The 19,603-nt window shown below is 43.2% G+C and overlaps 1 protein-coding gene across 4 annotated transcripts in view; it reads left to right on the top strand.

The window, feature by feature from the left end:
• Positions 1-3,112, top strand: part of VTI1A (vesicle transport through interaction with t-SNAREs 1A) — a 277,855-nt gene extending 274,743 nt beyond the window's left edge. For all 4 annotated transcript variants that reach the window (XM_009570579.2, XM_054071515.1, XM_009570578.2 and 1 more), the window contains one exon: positions 1-3,112. This exon is cut by the window's left edge and continues 5,857 nt beyond it. The gene's annotated coding sequence lies outside the window, so the exon portion shown is untranslated.
• Positions 3,113-19,603: the final 16,491 nt, after the last annotated feature.

Raw genomic sequence — 19,603 nt, 5'->3', positions numbered from 1 at the left:
TATCCTGCCATTCCAGGAGGGCAGCCTGGGTATTTCCATGGTGTTTGTAGCCTTGGCTTTATCACCAGAGAAGATATTAGGTTGCAGTGGTGGCTTATCCGATGAAGAATGTGGCCTTCACAAGCCAATGTCAGATTTCTTACTAGGCTGGTGCCTATTTGTCAATGGGACATTCAGGAACATGTGAAGTGAAAGCATTAGCGGGATGTCTATCCTGCCAGAAAGCGCTGTTGAAGAGGGGAAGTTTTATGCATTTTCAAGGGCCTTAAGCGGTGCTGAGTCATTAAAAACTGTACAGGAAAGGGGGCCGTCGCTGCCGTCATGCGGACGGAGAGGTCAATAATAATGCCAAGCCCGCATTGCCAGCTTTATGGTGCATGCATCCCGCTGACTGCCGTGTTGTGACTGCTGTCCTGGACCAAACCCAAAGAAAACCTCCTATTGCTGCTTCTTTGTTCAGTTGCTTTCTCCGTTCAGACCCATGACCTTGTCTGGTCAGCACCATCCCCAGTGAACATGATTGCTGCTTCTGTGGATTTAATGAACTTTCCAGTTCTCTTCTGCACCAAGCTAAGTAACGTTGCCTCTTCCCTGAGCCGCATCCCTACTTCCTTGCATTCATTTGTGTGTATTCCCTTTATTGATACTGCTCGCAGGAGCTGCAGCCAGGCATGCCTTACTGACACAGCAAAACAATACCCTAGGAGTTTACCGCACAACTGGAAAACTTGCTTCTAAGTAAAAATAATATTTAACCTTCTCTTCCTGGTAGAAACAGGTTTATAATTTTGCTCCGTGTCATTCGATGCGTTTGTCTTCCTAACCCCTGCCAACGTGGAACCCTTTGACCAAATGCAGCCAAATTTAATCGTAGAGCTGAGCTCTCAAAAAAACTCCTGTGGGTTTCAGGAAAACGAACAGCCGAGAGGAGAGAGGTCCGAGTGGCGTCCCTACCAAGAGAAAGGCTGCAGCATGACATCCACCCAAATTGGATACCACCTGGGAGGGAGAAATTATAAATGCCTCTCTCCCCAGGAAAAGCTCACATCCCATTTAGATACTAGAGAATCCAGCCCTGAGGAAACAAGGCCTCATTAGTGTCGTTGCCCGAGGAACTAGTTAATTAAAGGACAACAGAGTTGAGAGCATTGTTATGTAGGCCTTTGTTCCTTATACCTGGTCATTTCCATTGATGTAAAATGTCATCTTTATGATCTGGTAGCATTTTGCACCCACTTTAGACAAGTATTCCTGACCAGCCGAGGAGGTACAGAGCAGGGAAGAATCAGACCTTTATTAGTGAGGTAATTATAGCCTCACCTAACCATCAGGCAGAGGGTGTACACCTCTATTAGCCCGCGCTCCCACAAAGAGAACAAAGGCTGTCTGGAAAGTGGGAGCCACCCAGGAAGCATCCCTGTGTCCAGCTACACCACTCTCAGGCGGCAGTCGTGCTGTGGAGGTCATGACCACAAGTTCCCACATCGCCCACTCTCCTCCTTGTTTTTTCCTGGTTTTAAATCCAACTTGACTTAGCAATACTGGTGAAGGCCATGAGATGGGGAGACTAAAACGAGGAATGGTGCCACAGCTGAGGAAATCAGCTCTCAGTTAAAATGCTGGGGGAGGTAGGGGGTAGCTTTCAAAGCTTGTCACAGCAACTTACCTAATTCTGTTTTCAAAAGCCACTGTTGAGTGCTTTTGAAAGTTTTATCCTAGATGCTTGGCTCAAAGACCTTAACCAAAGATTTTTTTTTTTTTCTCTATCTGCTATACAAAAGCTAAATATAAACTGACATTATTGAACAAAACCCTAACAAAACCCCTGTTGCAGGTCTGGAAAAATCTTTACTCAGAAAATCAAATTATTGGAGACCAGCATCTTTGGGTTTGGATGCCTCTGTTTTGTGTACACTATTTGGCATACAAGAAAACACATCATTTCTAACAGCAAATATTTGCCTTTGGTTCTTTTTATCTTCTCCTGTTTGCCTTTTGTTCTCCTGGCCCCCAGAAAATCAGGGCCTGAGTGTCTCCGGATGGTTAACTAAAGTTGCTTTGAGAACATGGATTAATCTGCTTTACCCATACAAGCGTGTGCATACGTTTGTCTGAGGAATGTCTTAATGACTTTCCCGCCGATCACCTGTGGGACCACAGGCAAGTCACAAAGCTAGCTTGTGCCTCAGTTTACCCACTGCAGCTTCATTAATGCTAACCTACCTCAGGAGCTGTTGTTATGTTTAATATATTATGTGGTCTGTAATCCTCGGATTAAATGTATTATGTAAGTGAAAAGCACCCATTTGATGTGTATGTAAATGCTGCAGTATTATAGGTAGGAGGGTCACTTGGGTGTAAGTGTAATACAAGCGCTGGCAAAAAGCAAAAGGGATTCCATTGTATTGACTTATTTTTAAAGAGCTTTTTATTTACTGAAATGCCTTGGACACCCAGAAAGAGAGACATTCCTCACTAAGCATCTCTGCTTTTTCATCTGTCTTGAAGTGCTTTGATAAATGGATTGAAACTTGTCGGCTTTTCCTGTAGTTTCTGAGACTCCCTCTGGAAACTCTGTTGAAACGTTATTATTGCAACTTCTTAGAGCCCTACTTAATGAATTGTAACAGATATCCCTGTGAGTCCTGCAGATGCTGCGAGGACTGTGCTTCTTTTCCTTCCCGCAGCAGAATCAAACCAGTGCCACACAAACGTGCAGCAGCAGAGAATCATAGAATCACGAGGTTGGAAAGGACCCACTGGATCATCGAGTCCAACCATTCCTAACGCTCCCTTAAACCATGTCCCTAAGCACTTCATCCACCAAGAGCAGCCAGTCTCTTGCCAGGGAAAACACTTCTCACCTTCCTAAGGCTTCAGCCCAAGCCTTGTGTCCTGGGTGGGTGATCGGTGGGGCTCCAGTCACATCGAACGTAGCTAGATATTGTCTGTTGGGTAAGAGATTAATTTTTGCTTTTAAGAAGAGACCTTAGGAAAGATGACAAATTATGTTTAAGTTTGCAGTAGTTGATTTCCTGTCTCTAGGATGGATATTCTGTCTTGCATCCTGTGCCTGAGCTATCCCGAAGCTCAGATTTGTGACTTCAGTGCCTGCAGACAGTCTGAACTCACGCTGCCCACAGGTCCCACCTGCCCTTCCAGCATCCTTTTCTCAGACAACAGTTACATGGCAGTTACAGTTACCCCGTGGGCTGATGAGATGTGTGGAGAAATAAGCATAGCACCTCTTCCAAAACACAGGAATGACCCAGCAGGGCCATTAGATCTGCCTGCAGATATCTGTTGAGAGGGTGGTCACAGGTTCCTGACAGGGACACATAGGTAGCATGGAGCTTCAGTGGAGCTAGAGCATGGAAAGTAGTCAACCTTGGCCTCCAGTAATGTACTCCTCTGTTGGATCCCACAGTGTAGGAATGGGATGCCATGGTGACTTCTTATTTCCTACCTCCAACGTATTCAAAGGAATCTCACTCCTTCTGTGGTCTCTCTGAAGCAGAGAGGCTGTGACCAGTGATGTGCTTTGTTGGGTAGCCTGGTTGTGGTGGTTAGGTTCAAAGATCCTTGTCCTGATGCAGTGGTCACTTCAGAATGTAAAGTTTTTTTGGTGTTGTTTTGGGGTTTTTTATCTTAATCTTCTTAATGGGTTTCAGTTGGCCTTTTTTTTTTTCTGCAAGAGTATGAAATTGAGCTGTTACTGCTTAGGTTGTCATGGAGCACGAAGTGGCTAAAGGCACAGCCCCAGCAGCTTTGAGATGTGCTCGTTGCTCAGCGTGGTAGAGCTCACAGGTGACTGCAGTAGACAGCACTGGCCATGTCCAGCTTGAAAAATTAAACTCTACCTTCCCCTTGAATGGAAATATGAACTTGGGCCATCCTGACTAAGGTACTTGGGAAGACAGTAGGGGAATTTTGGAAGAGGTCCTGGCCAGTATGGTGTTGGAGCAGAACCACCAAGTAGCTGGGTGTGGGTCGCCTTTCCACAGTGAGACCTCAGAGGTGCCTCTGTTGCCTTCGGTAGAGTGAGCCCATGTTTTATTTTTCTCAGCCTTTTATTTCACTTTTTATTAACATTTTGCATATTAAAATTTGTGTAGGCAGCCAGAAGAGAGCAGCATCTACACAATACTCGACACAATGGTAGAGGATTAGGAATCTGTGGCTTGGCCTGAACCGGGGGTGTGTGAGGGTGGTAAAGTGTCCTTTCCTTACACTTCATTTTAAACGTACTTCTAATTTCTTCCTGTGCATATTCACTAAAATACGATCTATGTCCAATACTGATTTGTGGTCTCAGCTGATAGTTTCAAGAGAATTAAATAAAACCAGGGTTACCTTGGTCTTTTTGTTGAGCTGTTCACATTCGCTTTGAAAGTTCCTTCCTTCTTCTCAACCAGCCCAAACCTATTGATGTGCAGACCTAGGTATGGCGATGCCAAAATAGGAACTTATTTTCAAAAAAACAACTAGTCATTTGGGATTTTTTTCTGGTGTTTCCTTCCATGAAATCCCTCCAATATTTTCATTCACGATACGAATGCTCTGGAAATCAAACCTACTAAAGTTGCCCCTGTGTGTTCCTCCCAAAGAGACATTATCCCTGTCCCCTTGTCCCTCAGGAGATCTCGGAGGAAATTGCGCACACACATTGACACATTCCACACGAGCCACTGAAATTACTCCAGAAATATGAATTTAGCCCATGGAGTGTGTGCGTGCTGTGCTGTCTGTACAGGGCACACACAGACACACACACTCCCCAGCAAACGCTCCCATTTAAATTTCAGAATAAGCCATTCAAGACATTGCTGTGTGATTCACTGCATGACTGTACACTGTACACGTTTGTCAAAAACGAAAAGGGTATTCTGTGAATGTTACCGCTTTGCAAAAATATTTGACGTGGGTTTTAGTTGGTTTTAATATTGAGGTTTTTGAAATCTCAATAATTGTCATGATCACTGTGTGTAATAGAAATTAGAAAGAAGCCTGGGTTTTGGCTTTGAAGTTACCAACTTTTGAGAGTACATTTTTTTAAGTTTTCTTTTTAAGGTGCTTCTTCGCGGCCCAGCTAAACTTTCCCCAGATTATGTGTTAGCTATGATAGCTGTTCTATAGTTAGATTTTAATCAGCCTCAGTACACAGTAATGTTAAACACTGAAAGAGCTACTAATTAATCGCCTTTCTGTATGTAACAGAGAGATAAATATCCATCCCGGAGGAATTGTAATTTCATGGTTTCTAATGATGGTTAGATTACATTATCTGGATCACTTAGGCTGTGGGTGTCATAAAAAATGCTCAAAGTCATTTATATTCAGTTTAATTTTTTTTTTAACTTTGTAAGCCTGAGAAAATAATGCGGTGTTAGCAAGTCTGTTTCATATTTTAGTTAAATATACCTTTGTTGCACTGACTGAATGGATTCAGATGACAGTGACAAACTCAGTTCTTTTCTATTTAACATACACCCTCTGCAATCAAATTAACAATGTACAAATCTTCATCAGGCTGCTGCGGAAGAGTCTGTTGAGTTCCTCAGCATTGTTGAGCTTTGGGGAAAGGTTTTCTTTTTGGATGTCCATTTGCGATGTGTGTTTTCTGCTAATTCTTGTACGTTCTATAAAGTCTCAGTCGTCTGTCTTGAACCAAGAATTAGCTGGACTTTCAAGTTATATCGGGCTGTGGCTCAAATAAAATAATACAACCTGACAGCAGTGTGAACCTCTCATTTTCCCCTTCCCACTTCTAACTGATTGGAGTCCATGCACGGCTTGTGTGCCTGCACATCTGCGTGCATGAGACACTTAAATTTAGTAGCTACAAGAATACAAAAAAAAAAAATCCTACTCCATGTATATTGTAATAGCTAATAGTTGCATATTTTGAAGTTATACTCATTCATATTTAAAAGGCTGAGGCTTCTTTGAACTGCTGTGTTGGAGGGGGAAGTTAATTGTTTCTGAATGAGGATGATACACCCTTTCCATATCAATTATATGTAGTGCTCCAAATTATCAATAATGCTCATTTCCAATCTCCATCGTTTGTAGTTTCACAGTGGGCAAGTGCGCTTGCCGAAAGTTGCCCGAGCTCCAGGGCTGCAGCCCCTTTCCGCATCCGCCAGGAGCCAGAGGCAAGAGGGAACCCCAGAGGAGCAAGGTGAGATAAAGAAATGCGATATATTTCCAAAAGCGAGTTTGTCATCAGTTAGCTGAAATTGCTTCTGAAGTTTTGCTGGCAACTGTTTTACGTGTCTGACTTAGTGACGAAGGAACTATACTATCTTAATAGAGAACTCCAGAACTTCACAAGGGTTTCTCCTTGTTTGAATGCACGGCACAATGAATTTGTACCCACAGAGCATTCACCACTTACATTTCAAAACCTACAGCACACTAAACGTGAAACTTTTGTTCAAATTTCAAGGATTTTGATAGCCCAAGTGAATAGACACTGCCTATTGATTTTTCCCTTACAATGACTCTTGGATAACCTATTTTCTCATTTATTTTTAACGACAGCTCATGAGATTTTACAGCAATTCTGCCCAACCTCCTAATATCAAAATCCCTCCTTGACCCTGAAAATTGTAATTCTGCTATAGATCACAGCTGCTGAATATTACCTTTTACTAAGCTGGTTAAATAAAATATGTCCAAATCACTAGATCCCACAGGCCATGACTGCAATTCTAATTATACAGGGTCTGTATTTCTGCTCTACTGTACAGAAAAGCACAGCTCTCTCTGAGTCCACACCAAAGTGTGGGAATCCAGAATATTGGTTCTAGTTTTGAATTTTAAAAAAAAAAAGAAAAAAAAAAGTTACACTGCTCTTCAATGGTTTTCCTGTAAAACTTTTACAAGGGAACCAAGCCCTTTTGATGTGTTCCATACAATAAAATGCTGTGTAAGTCTGGAGGACAGAAGCATGTGGCGAGAATTTTCTTGTGACTGGGGGATGGGTGTATTTGATGTGTACCCATTTCAAAATCAAAAAAATAATAAAGTCTCGCAGTACTCTTAAGCTGCACATTCTGCACAATGGCTCAGGAAACCAATGTAAGGAAACTAATTCTGGCCATTAAACATATCCTTTCCCCTCCCACTGCTTATTCAAAGAGTGATCACATGCTCCCTGCTGCAAGTTACACCATTATAGAATTTAGATATGGAAGAAACCTATTAGGTTAGCCGTTCCACCTACTGATGTGGGATTGTTCCCTGGAGAACCTTATTCATTAGTGGATCACAGCTTAACCTCATGGGCACACTGTGCCAAGACCATCTTGGTTTTGTTCTGCTTTTTCCCACCATCTTTTCCCTCCAGTGCTAAGAGAGTGGCTGAGGGGGTGGTTTGGTGAGGAGCACAATGGGGAAGATGGGAGTCTTTAGTTTCATGGTCAGACTGGTGGTTTAGATGATTGAGTGTATATGTGCTTATGCGGATGATTTATTTGTGTACGTTTTTACAATTAGTATGCAAGTACAGGGGATTAGACGGGGATGGGGAGTGGTCTTCCTAAGCGTAATTCACTCGAAGACCTTCTGGAGCCCAGTGGTCTCCTACAGCAAATTACCTTCATGGCTTGCCCTGATTCGACAGTGTCCTCAGATCTAGTCTCCATTTTTCTTTTCTGCTTTCATTCTTTTGTGAGCAGATGGAACCAAACTTTTAATTGCTAGTCTTTCCATTTTGCTGCTTTTCCAGGACAGAAGGTTTTTAATTTAGTTATTCCGTGGTCCAATCCAATAATACTCTGAGATTTCCAGGGCAGTTGTGGGTACTTGGCACACTTCGTGGTTGCGGAGCACTTTCAGCTGAGCTTCCTACTCTGAACTTTTCTTCTCAGAAGCCCACTTGCACCTTCTGTCCTCCTGGTCAGCTTTTTTTAGCACTTCCCCTTATCCAAAACCCTTGGGAGGACCTCAGCACCCGCCCATCCTCTGAGGTCAGCCACTTGGGATTTCATTAGTCTGATTCAAAGCTGCTATTGAAGCACGTAGAGTCTCCCACTTTAAGGAAGCCTATTTGCTTCTCCCATGAGGGAGCTGCTACTTCTCCCCTGCTCCGGCCCCTGTGGAAATGAGCCCTGCACCTTGCTGAAGCTGCACCTTTCCTCCAAAGCCACCCACATGTCCACTCACTCCTCCAGGCCTCTGCAAGGACCCTAGAGGTGAAAACAAGGTCCAAAGAGGTCTGACTGCAAGCAGACACCTGCTGAGCCCAACACGGGCCAGCATCAGTCCTGCAGAGACCTAACCAGGTACAAGAAGCCATCACCGCACAGGAGACCCATCACCCTTTGGAGGTGTGCTCCTGCTTTGAAGACCTGATCCTCAGAGCTTCCGTTCAGTTAATAGAAACTGGGAAGAGTGTGAGAAAGGGAGAGGAGCACGGGTGCCTGCTTCCATCCTGCAGTTTCAAAGTTCTGATTTTCACCCTCAGAATATAATAAATGGCTGCTGAGGTACTTGAGGTGGAGCTAAAGTCTGTGGGGTGAATTTTCAGAGCAACGCACAGGAAATTATATGCACAATTACTGTTGTTAACAGAGCCTGGGCATGTAACTCCCTGCACAGCAGGCTGGAAATCTTCCCCATGCATGTTTAATGGGGTTTGGGTTGCTACATTCCTAGGGCTGTGTCCCTTTTCTAATGCCTAGTGTCCTGGATGAAACAAAGGAAGTACTGAATGTAAAAGAGATTCTATTTTGCTATTAAAATAATATTCTCTTGATCTGCAGTCTCCCTCTAATGCCAAAGAACTTCTTGCCTCACTCAGTAATCCCTTAACTTTTCTTCTCTGTGAGGTAAAAAAAAAAAGAGAAAAAAAATCACAGCTTTATTTATTTTTTCTCTTCTTCCAAATGTATTCCACATAACCTGCTCATCGATGTTCATACCAATGAGTATATACGTGTTCATACAGGCAGCACAGTTGTTCCAGTGATGGATGTTGTTGAAATAAGCGTAGGTCATAACACAGAAAATATTCGTCTAAATCTTAATGCTTAAATGCTTCTGAGTAAATAATATTTTTGCACATCTTCCTAGGAAAATAAATTGTATGTGCCATTTCACTAATCGAGCATGTATTTAAAACGTCTCCCTGCTCAGGAGGTTATTAATGTAGTATTTCAACTTCAGTACACTGTGCACTAGGAAGGGTCTGTAAATTTGGGATCATCTTTTGCTTCCATGCTGTTTATTTAGTTTTATGTGCTATAATTGTTTTCCTTTCCCCCGAAGAAGGTTATCATCTCTTGCACCTAGATCAATTCAAATGGACTTTAATTATCTCCAATAAAAATTAAATTACTCCTCTAAACTAAGAGTTTGGTGGCTAAGAGGAGCTTATATTTATAGCCGTGCCATCTTATTGATTGCAATTTTCTTCCAGCCACGTTATGCATAGCTCTCCAGCTTGCTGCAAGCTTTGGAGGAAGAAAGCAAGGTGCTGTAAACTGGGAGCAGAAGCACCAAAGTAAACAGACACACACACACGCATATATATATATATATATATATATATATATATATATATAAAAATACATCAAATACATATACAAGTTTCTAAAAGGTTTCAATCATTCTAAAATTGCACATGATTGCTCTTCGGCTCCCCAAAAAGGCTTTCATCTCCAAGCAGAGAGAAGTGCAGCTTTCTCAAGTTTTAAAAGCACTGTTGGGGCATGCCTAATAGATTTGTCTAACTCTCTCTGTCTTGATATATGCAGCGCGGTTGATTGTATTCTCCTTAGCATAGATCTTGAAACTGTAAATAAATAGTCACTTGATAATTGCTTAATGAAGTATCACGCACCAGCAGTTTTGAATACAGAAAAAAAAGAAGTTCAAAACTACCGTGTGGTGTCTCTTTTTACTGGAAATGGGCTTTTACTTTCAAACTCCTGTTATATTTGGAGAGAAGTAATCCCACGGAAAACGATACCAGTACTAATAGGGAACATATTATCTTTCATGTGGGTATTTTTTTCATGTTTAAGGTTTCTTTGTTATTATCTCAGTAGCAAGACTCTCCACGCAGTCTTAGGCAGAAAATCAAAATATGCCTTAAAGCAATAATCTTTTAATAAGTATCAAATGTCTTTCAATGAGATAAAAGAATTCTGTAGCGTGCTTATACACACACACACATACACGCACGCACGCATTTCACCATTAATCTTATTTTATACCTTTTCAACAATATTTCAGGGAATATATATATTTTTTTTAACCAAGATGAAACCCTCCTCACAAATTTGAGATAATTAAATTTCTAAACTCTGCTAAAACAACTGTTAAAATTAATCTCTCCACTTGTCAAGGCTTCTTGTTTGGATGACGTTGAGAGATAGGAGCATCTCCTATGGCCTCGGACTTTTCCATCAGTCAAAATAGGAGTGTCGCTCCAAACTTCATTAGGCATCAGCTTGGAGAATTTACTTTTTCAGGAGTGCAGGATGGTGTGGATTCACACAGGCAGATTTCAGATGAGTAAAGGTGAAATCCTTCAGAGGAGGTGCAAGGAGCCTGCCTCGCTCTGTTAATGGACACAAAGGAACACTGGGCTTTGCCATCCAGGCCCGGGTTTGTCACATGCGACGAAGCTGGTGAAGGGTTTGGAAAACAAGTCTTGTGAGGAGCAGCTGAGGGATCTGGGGTTGTTTAGCCTGGAGAAGAGGAGGCTGAAGGGAGACCTAATTGCTCTTCACAACTACCTGAAAGGAGGCTGTAGCAAGGTGGGTGCTGGTTTCTTCTCCCAAGTGACAAGTGATAGAATGAGAGGAAATGGCCTCAAATTGCACCAGGGGAGGTTTAGATTGGATATTAGGGAAAATTTATTTACCAGAAGAGTGGTGAAGCATCGGAAGAGGCTGCTCAGGGCAGTGGTGGAGTCTACTTCCCTGAAGGTGTTCAAAAAACATGTAGATATGGCGCTTCGTGACACGGTTTAGTAGGCACGGTGATGTTGGGCTGGTGGTTGGACTCGATGATCTTAGAGATTTCCTCCAACCTTAATAATGATTAAAGTTCCTGCCTAGATAAACTAAGTTAGCAGGTTAGTGATCTGAGGTGCTTTCTATAGGTAGCAGGGATACCTGGGCAAGTTCCCTAAAAACAGACTGGGGAAATGCCCCACCAGCCTCCTGCCAAGGAGAGGCATGACTTCAATGGGCATGGTTACTTTGCAGGTGAAAATGAAGGAAGCCTGGACCAGCGCTGATGAGGGGAACTCTCATTAGTTTTAGACTTTGACCTGTTTGTCAACAGGAGAACAACACCTATCCGCATCCAGCGTCAACACGTGATGCATACCTCTCAGCTCAGTTGCTACTCTGTGACAGTGACGTGCAAAGTCCAGTGCTCACTTGGTGCTGTTGGAGTGCACGCGCTTTGAGCTCAGAGTCTTTCCTCCTCTGTTGTGAGAAGCTGGAGTAGTTCTACCGAGCAGAAAAGGAGCATGGAGGAGAGGAGGTGCTGCATTGCACAGTGCAGAGCTGCTGTATTCTCCAGTGACTTAAATGGAGCCTTCAGGGTGTGAAGAGGGGCAAAGTTGGATTTTTTTGTAAAATGGTGCCTCTTGCACCTTGACGTTCAGTGAAAACAAGCTGCAAGTTGCTTACGTGCCACAGGTGAACTTGTCAAAGTTATTCTCTTTCCTAATGCTCCTTATGACAAATACTCCTAATTGCTTCTCACTTTCACACCGTTCTGTGCCTCCTGGCTAAGATAACTGTCTGTAGCCTTCACAGTTTGTCCTTTCAAAGCCTGGCCTCAGTTGTGTCTATCTATGTTTTCTGTTTCTTACCAACTCGAGAATACCCTCACTGTCTCCCCATCCCTCTGTGCCTGTGGAGAGACACGTGGGCACCTGCCAGCTGCTTCAGAGACTGAGCTCTTCACGCCTTTCCCGACAGCTCAGCGGCACGGTGTCCCGTATTTGCTAGACCTGGTGCATAAAGATGCAGAACCTTCTTGTCTTTGAACAACCCAAAGCACGCATGCCACATTGAATCTGAAAATAGAAATTCCATCACCAGCCGCTTAGAGGAAAATGCAGGGAAAGGAAAAAGAAAACAAAATCAAATGTGATTTGTCTCTTACGGAGATGGGTCCAAATTTCATACTCCTGAGCCAGATCTCCCATAAAATACATGGTGGTGCTAATTTGAGTTGTGAACTCATGATTACTTTTTTTAAGAAATCTACATATTGGTGTTGCGAGCCTTTGAAAGCCTTTTAAGTATCTTTCTCATTAATTTACTTAATCCTCTGATCTTGCTTTCTTTTAAGTTGTCTATTTTTAAAAGGAAGACAAAAGTGAGCTGGAAAGCTTTGTTACTAAAAGAAAGGTATTTAAAACTGCATGTGATACAAAGTAATTAAGAGAATATAAATATAGGTGTAAATAGTACACAAACGCATGGAGTCAGTGTGCTGGGAGAGCTTCCTCCACAGGCTTGAAAGGTAAGCAGTGGACAGGTGAGCAAAGTGCAGGTAGCAGACCTCTACCTTATGCACCTGCATTAGTAAACCTTTCCTTTCGATGAGTTTGTTGTCTTTCTTCAACATTTTTTTGATGCTGCAAGACATCAAAATAAAAAGTTTCTGTAGCAGAGAAGGTGGAACCAAATTCCATATCTGATGGAAGCTTCCAAATTTTCACGTTATTTTTTGTTCTGAGGTGTTTCATGAAAACTTTCAAAAGCGACCTGAGATTCCTGCACTTCAGGGTGCTCAGCTGGGGGTGTGTAAAGAGATTTCTTTTTCAGAAAGTAAGTTGCTTGGCTGTAGCTGGAAATCAGGTTCCCCCCACAGTGCCCAGCACCCAAGAAAACCCCAAACGAGAGGCACCCAAGCCCATCCTTTGAAAGATTTTATTCAGCTAACTGGGACAGGGCAGGCCTGAATTTTGGATGAAAGAAAACTTAGATGAGCAAGGAAGTTATTCCCCAAAGACTGTATCCTCAGTGATACTATGAGCCAGCAACCCCCGTAGCTTTCAGCATCTCTCATGATCAGACTGGAAGTCTTTTGCCTGAGGCTGAAAATCTTTTCCTCTCTAAAACCAAAGAGATGTTGGCTGTGAGTTATGATTAGTAATAGAGTCCATTTGTGGTGTGGTGGGGGAAGGGGAGATGATGGACCCAGAATCATAAGATTTTATGTCCTCAGCTTATTTCCAAAACATTGCGGAGGACTACCCTGGTCTGGGTAAGTTCACCGCTTAAGGATAAAATTGAGGAGAGAGCACAGGGAACAGCAAAGAGAGAACAAACAAGCAAATTGTGTGTAAGTAGTCTGCATTCTTTGTAAGTGGCATAATTGAAATATAGCAGGTTGAAGGATAGACTCGGGGAGTTACGCCATCTAAAAGGCCACCTGGAAGAGAGATCAGGATTGCTAGGGTGAAGTGCTGTCAGGAAAACAAACCCTACTGAGCGTATTGGCAAAACAAAGTCGGAAGATATCCAAGTGCCTGCTTAGAGCATGAGCACCCAACTCCTCTCACCCGTGGCAGCGCGGTGCTGCTGACAAGGGCATCAGGCGCTCATCCACGGTCAGCTCTCACCGGCGTTTCTGGATGAACTGCTGCGAGAAAACGTTCCAAATTTGGAGGCCCACAGAGAGGCTAAGTTGTGTTTGGCCAGGCTCTAATTGCATCCTTGCATTGCAGCACAATTAATTGCTGCCATAGTCTGCTCGAGAGAAGGGAGCGTGCCAGCTCCCTTCCTGGGCAGCCCCGGAGGCTGCGGAGGGGGTGGCCCTCTCAATGGCTCCATGGCTCTGCTGCCAACCCTGCTGGCAATACTGGTCTTCCAAGGATGGTGTGCTTTCTTGCTGTGGTGGGTTCTCCTAGCAGGCTTTAGAAGTTTGAAAAATTGCACAGAAAATGTAAGGCAGGGAGAACACATCGATTTCCACTGATTTCATGTATCTCAAGAAAGAGATGACTAGAGAAAAATGCAAGCACGGTTTCCCACGGCATTGTGTATGGCTGCTTTCAATGTGCACCTCAAAGGGAGGCAGTGTCTTGCTGAAAATACGTAATTCTGTAGGCTACAGAGGGAAAAGAAAGAATAACTTTGCTCTTGCTTTACAGGTCACTACAGTTCTGATGTCAAGAATAGCACAGTAAAGCAACACAGGTTCCTGAACGAAAGGAAAAGCAGTGTTTAACCCCTAAACTGGGCTTTGCACCTCACTCCTAATGTGTCCTTCACTAAACCCTTGCCTGTAGGGGAGAGATGGGAAGGGGGCGAACACATTCATAACTTCCAGTGCCTGGGATGGCCAGTGTTAGCCTCAGCTTCATCACCTGATGTCATGGAGGCCTGTGGTACAAAGAATGGGTGCAGAAGGAGGCAGAAACGAGGTTATCTATGGGCTCCAGCACTGAGTAACAAGTCAGTTCTTTGCAAACTTGCCTTGTTTTACCCTAAATGGGGCACAGCCCAGAGCGGTACAGGGTGCCGGTGCAACCAGGGCAGCAAGGAGCGCTGCTGACCAGCCTGCATGGAGGGAACTCAACAGCAGCAGAACTTTTTCTAGGCTTTCCCAACATCCCAGGTGTGGGCTGGCTCCTCGATTCCTGTAGGAGATTCCTTTTATTTCTGGCTATCCTCCCAGTCCCCGAGGAAGCAGCTGCAGCACACAACAGTTTTTTTCCGAAGCATATTAGTGGCAGACAGCCCTCGGCCGGCTTAGAGGAACATGAAGGCTCTGTGGGAGCACCTCTGGGTAAAAGCTAAGAAAGTGAGCCTGGCATGAACATCTGGAAACCCCACCAAGCGCAAGAAGTGCTCGAGTTCCCTGCACCTTAGAGCTCCTCCATCCTGGGCACCTGGCAGCTGGGGCCACTTTGTAGGCAAGTGTTCTACGAATCATAGATTCATAGAATCATAGAACCATTTAGGTTGGAAAAGACCTTTAAGACCATCTAGTCCAACCACGAAGAACATGTTTGGCGTGCCTCCTGTTGTTCATTGCTTTGTCTGGCAAAGCCCGCTTTGGATTTATGGGCAATGAGGAGGTACATGGGGAGGACAAGCAGAGGGGTGGGGGACATATCTTGTTCCACAAGGTGTTCTAGACCTTGGTGGGTTTTTAATATTTATGCTTTTAAAAAATATAGACATTTACATAGACTTGATGCCATGCTGACAAGAACTGTGTTTGTGTCACTTTGGTGTATGTGACTGGACACCCAAAAAACTGAAGTTCCCTAGTTGCATCGAGTGGTAACAGCTGTCCCGCGATCTCCTCACGTGAACCTAAAAATACTCATAGGTCAGGGCTCTGAAAGAAAAGAACCTTTTTGCAGTTAAGACTTCTTGTCAAGAAGAGATACTTTTTATTCTAGTTGTTAAATTAATGCATGCACAAAGCCACTACAGGGAAGCATCTTCCTCATCATTACAGCCTGAGGCACCGAGAGGATCCAGTTTAGCCCTTGGGAAGCTGCTGATGGCAGTGGGTTTTTAGCAGGGATTTATGTTGCCTGGAATGAGTAAATCGAGTCCTGCTAGTCAAGCAACTCAACAAGTTATCACCCACAAAGTACCTGAGAACTGAAGCGTGTGACTATGGCTTGGCAAAGCTAACACAGGTTTGAAATTATGAGGAAAAGCGTGTCTGGCCTATTTTAACTTTTTTTCTTTTGGGACCCTTTCGTTAGCTATTTTTCCTGCTGTGTTTTCTCCTGGTCCCACAAATGAGCCAGACACACATTTAGATTTGATCCATTCATCCATCTTATATCTAAGTCCCTTCCACATATGATGAATAGCCAGGGCTGGCCTGCTGTTCTGCCTCGTCGCCTCTTTTGGAGCACAATCTTTGCAAGGGATTTGAAGTGGGGTGGAGTCTGGTATTGTCAGAGAAGTGATTGCCTTACATTTTGCTGTATGGAAAAAAAAAAAAGGAGGAGAATGAGATCGAACGTTATCATCCCCCCTCCCTACCCCGCCTGCTGCCAGTGGGCTTTGTGCCTCCCTACAAACTGCGTGAGACTCAGCCCCAGCAAACTCCAGAAGCTGGAGACCTTCGATCAGTGCTATCCTTCGCCTTTTGTACCTTCTCCAGAAGACACACACACATATCCCAGACAGTGATTGTGTGACCCGAAGGTCTGAGTTGGGCATCTCTCCAGAGGCAAGGCCAAGTTATGCTTTAGGGACAGAAGGTAATAAAGACTAAATAGTCTTTACCTTATGTTTCTCATTCACGGCCTGCCTTAAATCATTTGTAACAGGGGTGGGGGGAGTACAGGGATGATATTGAGATTGTGTGCAGCCCACATGCCAAGAAGTGCTCTTGCCTTCCCTGGAGATGAGCTCTGTGGAGCCCTGCAGGGTGTGATCACTTATTTGGTAATGTGAACGCAAGGAGCAGAAGCGCAAGCGACGAGCACAGCAAAAGCATTAGATCAGGGCTTTTGGACTTCACTCTGGTCCCACACCCAAGTCAGGCACAAACACACATGAGCATACATTTGCAGATGTGCACATGCATGCGCTCACAAAGGCTGTTTTGATTGAAAAAAAAAAAGGAAAGAGGAAAGGAGTCACCATTGCTATCAAATGAGCCACTTTTCAGGAAAGCAGCAGTGTGCTGCAAGCACCAGGACCACAGAAACAGACTTTCTCATTCCGATGAGGGTCTCTCATTTGGAATCTGTTTTACTGTGGTTGTGAAACAAAGGTAGGTGCTCCACTCCCAGGCAGAGCATGAAAGTACTCCTCATGTGTAAAGAATTGTTCAAACATAACCCATGGGCTAAGATCCGCGCTGTTACTTTGCATGACTAGATTTGCCAGCATTTCCTTGACTGGCTCTGAGACAGCTTTTGCATGTGTGTACATGTGTGCTCACGAGAACGATGTGCAGAATAAACAGGTACCACCTTCTCTACTACGCTTCTCAAGCAATTTAGTTGAAGCCTAATGCATAAAAGCCAGCAACAGATGACAAATTTAGCCTAAAAGCAAAGTGAAATCACTTTCAGAAACTTGCCAGTTTGACCATTTAGGAGTCTGAATGGGTATTGATTCGAGGCGAATATTCTAAAGTTTGCATTACCTCTTGAAAAGTGCTAATGTAGTTCTTGTCACTTTAAATTAACTTTAGATAAGTGGGACTGACAGAAACATGAAGATGTGTGAACTATATTTGACTGATATTCTGTCAAATATTGCATGGGGTTATGATCCACAACTTTTCCCATCTGCTGCTCAAACCTGAATCCTTGAATGCACAATGGTTTAATTACCATATATTGTTCTGATTTCACTTAGTAGTATAAAAGACTGTGAATGTTAAATATACCCTTACCTGCCTTCTTTCTCTAAGGCTAAGCTGTATGAAGAGGGAAGGGAGGATTCTTTAGCAATTTTTCACACCCGCATATAACGATTTGCTAAGTGCATCTCTTCTCAAATAATTAGATTTCCAGAAGTTAACCAGAGTAACACAGCACTCAGAATTTCATTCACTTCTTTCCTTGGAGACTTTTTTTTCCCCCTCAGTAATAAAAGCAATGAGTGCTGATGTGGCATGTTGCATCCACCGCACTTCACAAGCAGCGGTATAATTACGTGCGGCTTTTGCCATTCAGTATCATTGCAGAAGGATACAGCGAGGAACAGTGGAGGTCAACACTTTCTTTCTAGTAATGTCATGTTTCCTAGAAGGCCTGACATTGAGTCCCTGGTACCACCTGCCCATCCTAGAAACTTAGGCTGACACTTGGCAAACCAGCCTGACACTTTCTGCAGCTGGACATCCAGAAAGCTGAAAGTCTTAAATTAAAGGCCCCTTTGAAAATACACGCAGTATGAACTTGCCAAAAATCCCCTAGCGTTTCAGTGACAAAGCTCAGAAGCCTTTAGTAAAACCCCTTTTCTTTTCTCACCTCTTTTTCTCTCAGCACTATTTGGATGAGCTGAGTTATCTTGCCTTCCAGCTGAAAGAAATAATGTTCACTTTAGTTGATATACTGGAGAAGTAAACCCTCGTAATAGCTAGTTCCTTCACTTTCCAGTGTCTTTAGCCCACGTATCTCTTGAGTATTCTTTGCTTTAAGAAGACACTGAACTTTGCGGTGATATTCTGGGTTACGTTCTGGCACTACACATCTTAAAGGATAGGAAATATTTCTATGGATGTCTTGTTGACTCCCATATTTCTGCGTCAGCGAGAGAGTGTGGCTATCCAGGAATAAGAAAGCTCAACGATGCGTGGAAGGAAGGTTGAACATATGAGTTTAGACAGACTTGTAAGATGGAGTAACAAACCTGTCCCTTACTACAGAGATGTCCCTTCTGGAAGAAATACATAATAATACACTTGGGAATAACTGTGCGCCCAGTCCTGTTTTTTATGTGTTTTGTCAGTTTTGGGAGATTTAAGAATAACATTACCTTTCTCCAGTTCTAGAATATTACATAGATTCCCTCGGACATAACCATGGCCGTTCCTCTGTATATTTTTTTACCTGTACTTCTTTTATGTCATTATTTTTTCCTCGGTCCATGAAATCTCCAAGCCTTGATTTTGGGATTCTTTGGCTCCTACTTTCTTTCTGTGATTACTGAAAGTGAGACACGGCAAGGGAAAGTCCTGTATTGGCAATATATCTATTTTGTTTGGGAGAACTATCTGCTATGAAGGTGCAGGCTTGTCTTTCATATCCAGTTGCATTTATTTCTGAGCAGTGAAGAGGTTGGGAAAGATATTATATGAGCTCAAGGAGGGGAAAAAAATGAGACTTGAGAAACTCTTGGAATATATTAACAAGTTCTCACTTTTTGGCTGAAAGTCAGTCCTCAGACTGAGTGCATTCCTATCCTCTTGCAACAGCGAGTAGGTAAATGGACACCAATATGAGCAAGCCCTTAACTGGTAGCTACAGGACACCTAAAGGGATCAATAGCTTTTCAAACTCTGCTAAAAAGCACTCAGCTGATGATGCCACCCACACCATCAAATGTTCAGGTGGGATTTTGGAAAACACTTATCATTAAACACACTCCACTTCTGTTAAGTCAATCCCACTCAAAGCTGATGCCTTAAACTCTCTGCTGGGGGTTCAGAGGAGAAGCCTTCTGGTTTAGTGTTGATTTTTGTCTTCTCTTCGTCTAACTAACACCTGGTCCAGCTTAATAATCTTTGTTCTGAGTGGTGTAAAGTCATTAACAAAACGTTAATGAGGGCAAGTGTTGTGGCATTGGACCTCTATTTAGGGAATCTATTCCAAAAGGAAAAGGTATGATGTTTCTTTCGACCATCTTGCAAGTGACATGAAGATTAATGAGGGATAGACAAACGCCCTTACTCCAAAGTCAGCAAAAAAATAGAAGCTTCTGTTTAAACTTTTCAGAATGAATTACAGTCAGGTGCTGACTATCAAGAAAAGAAATGAAATTTGAGTTGAAAAGTCTGGAATAATTCTCTGGGTCTTTCCCCAAACCTGTCACTCTTTTCCATGTATATGAACATTAAGGGGTAACAGAATCTGCAAATCCATACATCCCAAGCCTGTGAGACAAGCTGGGGACTCAAAAAAGACTAC

This window comes from Cuculus canorus, chromosome 7, assembly GCF_017976375.1.
Source record: "Cuculus canorus isolate bCucCan1 chromosome 7, bCucCan1.pri, whole genome shotgun sequence".
In the NCBI taxonomy this organism is placed as follows: domain Eukaryota; kingdom Metazoa; phylum Chordata; class Aves; order Cuculiformes; family Cuculidae; genus Cuculus; species Cuculus canorus.
The sequence above is the reverse complement of the archived record's forward strand: the minus strand, read 5'-3'. Positions and strand labels throughout refer to the sequence as shown.